The sequence below is a fragment of the Sander vitreus genome, unplaced genomic scaffold, assembly GCF_031162955.1.
Source record: "Sander vitreus isolate 19-12246 unplaced genomic scaffold, sanVit1 ctg825_0, whole genome shotgun sequence".
In the NCBI taxonomy this organism is placed as follows: domain Eukaryota; kingdom Metazoa; phylum Chordata; class Actinopteri; order Perciformes; family Percidae; genus Sander; species Sander vitreus.
This window is the reverse complement of record NW_027595907.1, coordinates 313-8,035: the sequence shown is the minus strand read 5'-3', so window position 1 is coordinate 8,035 and position 7,723 is coordinate 313. Positions and strand designations below refer to the sequence as shown.

General features: G+C 47.6%; 3 non-coding genes across 3 annotated transcripts; all 3 read left to right on the top strand.

Moving 5' to 3' along the window:
* Window positions 1-357: 357 nt before the first annotated feature.
* Window positions 358-474, top strand: LOC144514995 (U5 spliceosomal RNA). The gene has a single exon (XR_013501668.1). It is a non-coding gene; the product is annotated as a U5 spliceosomal RNA (small nuclear RNA).
* A 5,395-nt stretch (window positions 475-5,869) lies between these two features.
* LOC144514996 (U5 spliceosomal RNA) lies at window positions 5,870-5,986 on the top strand. The gene has a single exon (XR_013501669.1). It is a non-coding gene; the product is annotated as a U5 spliceosomal RNA (small nuclear RNA).
* A 281-nt stretch (window positions 5,987-6,267) lies between these two features.
* Window positions 6,268-6,455, top strand: LOC144514994 (U2 spliceosomal RNA). Its single transcript, XR_013501667.1, has one exon. It is a non-coding gene; the product is annotated as a U2 spliceosomal RNA (small nuclear RNA).
* The last annotated feature ends 1,268 nt before the right edge of the window (window positions 6,456-7,723 follow it).

Sequence of the window (7,723 nt, the reverse complement as noted above, 5' to 3'; positions counted from 1 at the left end):
AAGAGACATGCGTCGCAGTGGCTGGCGGACTTCGTGGCCCGGAGTTGTGGCAAAAACCACTCGGTTTGACTGAATGATCTGTAAAACCTCATTGGGTTCCTGGTATCAAAACGCTGTTATAATACTCTTAAGACACGACAACTGGGGTGAAAAACGCAGCAGCGAATAAACAGCAAGATGAAGTCTCACAAAAGTGCAGCGAGATTTGCACTATTGATTGGCAGGAAAAAGCAGCAGAGAGAAAATATTGGCCGTGTGGCCTTGGATTTGGAAAGCGGCACACCAAGTGAGGCTTACCGCGAGGGTTTGGACTGGGACGACTAGGGTTTACAGCTGCTCTCGGGTACAGGGCTGTACTTACTCTGGTTTCTCTTCATAACGCACAAGTCTTTCGCCTTTTACTAAAGACTTCCGTGGAGAGGAACACCAATGAGTTGAACCTATTTTTGGTGGGCTCTGCTGTTTGGCTGAGCCTTGTGTACTTGTGAAAAGCAAATAAGCTGTCCTTAACTAGACTTCTGTTGTTATTAACAGCTAAGAAACAGGACACAGAGGAACATTGCCATTTGGCTGAACCTTGTCCAGTTGTGAAAACCAAAAAAGCTGTCTTTAACCAACCTTAGGTGCTATCACCATGGAGCGCTTGGGCGGGGGTGCTAAGTAGCAGCTATTGTTATGCCCAATTAAAAGTACTGGACCATGACAAGTGCGAACTGTCCGGGAGGTTGCGTCGGACAGCAAACAGGTGGTGCTCATCGCTCGGCCTTTTTGGCTAAGATCAAGTGTACGAGGAAAGAGGACAACAGCAGATAGTTTTGGACATGGCTGCAGGAGGTGCGAAAGAGCAACCGATTCCAAAAGTCGGGCTGAGATACACGCTACGCTTTCCAGGTGGATTATGAAGAGGAGCAAGTTCTGTCACGTGCATTTTTCTCTGCAAGGGCGTCATTGTTGGGCAGCTAAATCTGAAGGTTGACGAGGTCTCACTGCATTCAGTGGAATCAGCAGGAAAGGGCTTTGATGTCACCTTTCAGACCAAGGATGTTTATGGATCGGGTGGCAGATTGCTGCAGAGCTGAAGCTGGCGTAAGGCCTCTAGCCTTTTACAAAATTTTGAACCTGGACAGGCCGAATTTCAGGATGGTTTCTGTTCATATGTACAACCCCTTTGTGACTGACTTAGCGTTAGCTGCTTTTCTTGGCCGCTATAGCGAGGTTGTGACAAGTGCAAGATATGTGAAGGATCCTATGGGGTTTTGGACTGGAAGGCGGCAGTTCCAGGTTCTGCTGAACCCTGACCCGGAAGGACCTGGCCGCCTTAAACACCCACCTGCTCAGTTCAGTCTTGGTGGGGATCGTGGATCTCTCTTCTACTCTAGAAAGCCAGCCTTTTGCAGGACATGTAAGCAGTCTGGTCATATTGAGGCAGGCTGCACAGGATCATGCTGCCGTTTTTGTGGGCTGAAGGGTCATGAGGCTAAGGATTGCACTGCAACTAGGGCCTGTCATGGATGCGGGGGACTGGACCACCTCTGCGGAGCTGTCCCAGTCGTAGGACTTTTGCTGAGGCAACCCAGGCTACTAGTGCACCAGAAGGAGCCAAGGAGTCAGAAAAGGACCTACTTTTTGCAGGTTGTTTCCTGGGAAGCTGATGCAGTTTGAGCCGGTTTCGGGTCCTTCGGCAAGTGGAGGGCGAGAGGCACTCCAGGTGCAGGCGAGTTGGATGCTGTGCCTCTGGTGACGGAGAAGTGACAGATCTTCAGGGGCAGGAAGCGGTCAGCACTGTTGAAGCGAACAGGGAGGCTCAGCTGACTTCTGACAACGTGGGGGGGGTTGCCAGCTGACACTCCTGGCTCAGCCTCATGTACAGTGAAGCAGGGGGCATGGAAAGGTTCACAGGTATTCGGAGCAGGGCTTAAAACAGGCTCTGGGGAGGGGGGATACAGTAAGAAGTCGAAGGTTGAGGGGCAGAAACGGAAGGCCAAAGTCGGGGGTTGATGGGGGGACTGGGAGAGGGGAATCTAATGGGGCTGTAAAGGAAGTAGAAGAGGGAGGGGTCCTGGAGCAGGGAAGTGGGGACACTGAAGACAGGAGGGTGGAGAGGTGAAGGAACAATCAGGGGACATTCTAGCTGCAGCTTTGGGGCTGGAGTATGATCTCTCCCCAGATCTGTTAATGCTGTCATCGCCAGTGGGGGAAGATGCATACAGTGGACCTGGCAGACCATCAAATGTGCCGAATGCAGAGCCCTATTCCTGGGCTGAACAGATGGACAATGAGGATTATTACACATAGTGTGGAGGGAATGGGTTAATTTTGTTTTTTGTAACGGTCATTTATAATATAAAATGGGTACTTTTAAGGTTCTTTTCTTTAAATGCAAGGGAGATGAGGGACACAGTTAAAAGAAGGGTTGTTTTTTGATTTTGTGGACTCTCTACATGTCACCATTTGTTTTTTGCAGGAGGTGCATTTACATGATAAGAGTGATGTTGGGAATTTTTTCAAGGGAGTGGACAAAGGGTGACTCAGTGTGGAGCGTAGGGGGGTGCACTCTACGGGGGTTGGAATTTTATTTGGGGTCAAAGAGATATGGGTGGAGTCAACTTTTGTTATTGTTCAGGGGAGAATGATGGGTGCAGACATCACATGGGGGACAGCCAAGATGCGAGTTGTTGTAGTGTATGGACCACAAACCCCAGCAGAAAGGCAAGACATGTTTGGGCTGGTGGAGGCACACCTTGTCACTAATAGGCAGGTTATCTTAGGTGGGGATTTTAATCAAGAGTTAGGGAAACAGGGGGATTCAGCAGCATTTTCATTTCCAACCTAATGGCCACACATGGATTGGTTGATGGGGCAAGGGTGGTAAGGCCGCAGTTAGATGGGCCCACATGGTTTAACTCACGTGGAATAGTAAAGTGTTTGGATTATGTGTTTTTTGCGAGGTCTTATGGTCTGTTGGCAGGTAGAATGCTCCCTGTGTTTTTTTCTGATCACGATGGGCTACTGTTTGAGGTATGCTCGTGGATGGCAATTTTTGGACCTGGGTACTGGCGCCTTAATATCAGTATTTTGGAGGAGGTGTTTTTCGAACAGATTTTTCGGCCATTTTTCAAAGGCCTGCTAGGACTCACACCAATGTGTTCTGGGCTGATAGAGTGGTGGGAGGTAGCCAAGGAGCGCAAGTATTTTTGTGTCCAGTATTGTAAAAGGAAGGAGAGGGTGGCGAAGAGGGAGGTGCTTCGACTGCAGTACCTTTTTGAGCTTGAGTATGCCAGGGGAAACAGTGGTGGTACTGTAAATCAGCGGGCTTGTGTCTCCCTGAAAGAGCAATTGAGGGAGATTTTTGAGGGTAAGGCCCACGCATACCTGTTGCGGTCACGTCGTATTTTCCTTGAGGGATTTGAGACGTGTTCTGCAGCCTTCTTTGGCTCTATAAGGGCTGATAGGGCAAAAAAGGTGGTGACAGGGGTTAGGGACAAGCAAGGCAGGGTTGTGGAAGGAGAAGTTGAGATGGTGCAAGTTGCCACTGACTATTTCCGTGCGAGGTTTAGGGAGAAGGAGATAGATGCGAGGGGGGGGGAAGCTTTTTTGGATGTGCTGACCCAACAGGTTCCATCTGATATAGCGCAGACTATGGAGGCCCCGATCACTCTTGTGGAGCTTGAGGGTGCCCTAAGTAGAATGAACAGGCGGAAGGTGCCTGGTATTGATCGACTTCCGGTGGAGTTTTATCTTAAGTTTTGGGATTTACTCGGGCCTGTAGTTTTGGAGGTGTTGTCCGAAATATTCCGCACAGGTGTGATGGGAGGGTCATTGGCCATGGGGGTCATCTCCCTTCTGTTTAAGAAGGGAGATCACACCGACCTGGGGAACTGGCGGCCACTAACAATGCTGTGTGTGGATTATAAACTCCTGGCAAAGGTCCTGGCTGATCGATTGGTCGTTGATCGATTGGTCGTTGAGATGGAATCTTCAGCTCATTTGGGATGCTGTTGCCTGGGCGGAGGACAAGCAGGTGCCACTTATGGTTGTTGCGCTTGACCAGGCAAAGGCTTTTGACAGGGTTCACTGGGGTTTTATGTTCAGGGTACTAAAGAGGTTAGGTTTTGGCCAGGGGTTTATAAGGTGGTTTTCAGGGTGTACTCAGGGGTGAGGCAGGGGTGTCCGCTCTCGCCTCTGCTCTACATTCTCTACATAGAGCCCCTGGCGGCAGCCATTCGGGCTGACCCAGGTGTGAAAGGTTTTCTGGTACCTGGCAGCAGAGGACTTAGGGTCAAGCTGTCTCAGTATGCGGATGATGAGGCATGCCGGATTCGATCCCTGGAGATCCTCCAGGAATATGGTCAGGTGGCGGGGGCAAAACTAAATTGTGCCAAGTCCTCTGTGAAGTTCTTTGGATGTTGGAAAGGCGAGATGAAGGTACCAGGGGGGCTGTCGCTCTGCACAGGACCACTGAAGGTACTAGGGGTCAGCTTTGACAGAGTTCACAGTGCAACGACCAACTGGTCCGGGCGAATTCTGGCAGTCCAGAAGAAGCTCACACTCTGGAAGGGAAGGTGCCTGACTTTTATAGGGAAGGTACTTGTTCTGAAGGTGGATGTATTGCCGTCTCTCTTGTATTTGGCGTACATATACCCACTGCCAGTCGGTATGAGGAGGCCTCTTATGTGTCTTGTTTTTAGTTTCCTGTGGGGTGGGAGATATGAGTATGTGGCGAGGGCCCGCATGATGGCTGATATAGAATCAGGGGGGAGAGATGTGCCACACCTCCCGCTGAAGCTAGACTGCATGTTTGTTTCATTTTTGTGTAGGGAGTTGTCAGCGCCGGTAGAGCATCCATCAGGCTACTTCCTAAGGCTCTATTTCGCCTATCAGGCCAGAAGACTGATGGTCTGGAGCAATTTGGCACCACGGGTGGAGCAGTTGCCGTGGCACTACCTCCATGCAGCCAGGTGGCTGCGGGCTCATCCGGAGGTTTCAGACACAGCAGTAAGGCTGGATCACAGGCTCCTCTACAGAGAGGTCAGAAAGAGAGTGGTTGCGCCTCCTGTGGTTGGTACCCCATCTAGGATTTGGAGGGGGATCCAGCCAAGGGGGCTTGACAATGGACTTAAGGATCTTAATAGGTTGTGCCTTCACAGGTGTCTGCCGGTACGAGATGTAATGTATAGGCATGGTTTGGCGAGATCCCCTGTCTGTCCTAGGTCAGCATGCTCAGAAGACGAGACAGTCAGACATGTCATGTGGGATTGTCCATTTGCTGGTGTGGTCTGGGGCTTGGGGAGTGCAAATTTCCTTATGTAGTTGATTGTAAGCACTGTGAAGAGAAGCTTGTGGTGGGCTAGGCAAGACCTGGTAGGAAAGAATAGGGATAGTGGGGTGGAGGGGGTGATAAGGAGGGTTGAGTTTGATTTGAAGGGGAGAATCAAAAGGGACATTGAAAAGTGGGGGAAGCATGCCGCCTTGGAGCGGTGGAAAGGAGGGTTTGGGTGGGAATGGTAACCTCCTCAAGCGTGGATAAGGGTTTTGGTGGTTTTAATTGAGTGCATGTTTGTTTTGAAAATGGTTTATGACAGGATGCAGTTTGGAGTTGCATTTGAGTGTACATTGTAAATTATGTTGTATGCTATGACTCTTAAGACACGACAACTGGGGTGAAAAACGCAGCAGCGAATAAACAGCAAGATGAAGTCTCACAAAAGTGCAGCGAGATTTGCACTATTGATTGGCAGGAAAAACAGCAGAGAGAAAATATTGGCAGTGTGGCCTTGGATTTGGAAGGCGGAACACCAAGTGAGGCTTACCGTGAGGGTTTGGACTGGACGACTAGGGTTTACAGCTGATCTCGAGTACAGGGCTGTACTTACTCTGGCTTCTCTTCATAACGCACAAGTCTTTCGCCTTTTACTAAAGACTTCCGTGGAGAGGAACACCAATGAGTTCAACCTATTTTTGGTGGGCTCTGCTGTTTGGCTGAGCCTTGTGTACTTGTGAAAAGCAAATAAGCTGTCCTTAACTAGACTTCTGTTGTTATTAGCAGCTAAGAAACAGGGCACAGAGGGAACACTGCCATTTGGCTGAACCTTGTCCAATTGTGAAAACCAAACAAGCTGTCTTTAACCAGCCTTAGGTGCTTCACCATGGAGCGCTTGGGCAGGGGTGCTAAGTAGCAGCTATTGTTATGCCCAATTAAAAGTACTGGACCATGACAAGTGCGAACCGTTCGGGGAGGTTGCATCGGACAGCAAACAGGTGGTGCTCATCGCTTCTCGGCCTTTTGGCTAAGATCAAGTGTAGTATCTTTTTTTATCAGTTTAATATCTGATATGTCCTCTATCAGGGGACAACATCTTAAATGGGTTAGGGGGTTCGGATTAGGGAATGAGAAAGTTATCTCGATGATTCCCCCTGCTTCCTCCGACGCCTAAGCAGTTAGATAGGGAATCATAGGTACGGACCGGCGCACATCAGTCAAAGTTCTTCATTCCTACATTTCCCACACTTACTTACCTTTATATCATACTGCAATTACATAAACCTGATTGTCTGTTTAGAAAATCTGATCACGTAGTAATTATCTTGACTTTAGACGTTTTCAGCCCGACATGAAAACATTGGAGAAGCAGAGATAAGCTCTTCGCAGCAGCCAAGCTGACAGCGTCCCGATATTCACTATGTTCATTAGTTTCCTTTTTGGGCTGTGTGTTTCTGTCTGAAATGCAGTCATTCTAGTCGGTTTATTAAACAGTTTTGCATAGTCATGCTTCTAGGCTTTGAAGTCTGTTTTAAGCCTGTCTGTTTATTAGCGGCTTCTTTAAATTGCACAGTCGTGCTTGTAGGTCCTGAAGTCCGTTTTGAGCCTGTTTGTTTATTGAACGGTTTCTTTAGAATGCATAGTCAAGCTTTTAGGCTTTAAAGTCTGTTTTGAGCCTGTTGGTTTATTAAACGTTTCCTTAAAATGCATAGTTTTGCTTTTAGGTCTGCTCAATAAGATCTGGATTTTGTGCTGTCTTTATTTTGTTTGGAATTGTTGCATGGTCTTCTAAATTGTAGGATATATCATCAGTAGTGAACCTTGGTTCAGGTGTTTCAGCCTGTAGGAGCCATTCTTTAACTATTTCTTTTGTTTGAATTTATTATAATGATGTTTTGCCTATTCTTCTTAAGTTGTGCCCTCTACAGGTCAAAAGGTATTAAATAGGAAGATGACGGTGTTGGAGGAGTGGCTGACTGGGAGCGCACAGCTTTTTGACCTTGCTACATGAACCACTGCTCCTTTAGTTAAAATTATCCAGTCTGCCTTATAATTCATTTACCAGATAAAGGATCTGTACTGTTTTTTGTGTTGGAATAAAAGACCATCTATTTTTGCAACATTACTCTCTTGGATGTTTTTTCTTTTTTTTCCTTTGGTTTATTTGAACAAAACAAGTGTCACATATTTCTCCAGTCAACACCAAGGTGACAAAGAACAAACTCAGGACAAAATAGTCAGTCACAGCCATTACCAACTAGACACCCTCCTCCAAGGGCGGCCCACCGAGGTTGATCAGTCCCTGGAGTGTGTCCTATAGCCAATTAAACATTTATTCTGGATTACAGTCCGTTTCTTTTTTAGATATATTAGGATATGTTTTGAGGTTTGTTTCTTGCTTTATATTTGTTGTTTTAAAATTTATATTTGGTGCAAAAGTATTACCCTATCCTAAGAAATAAT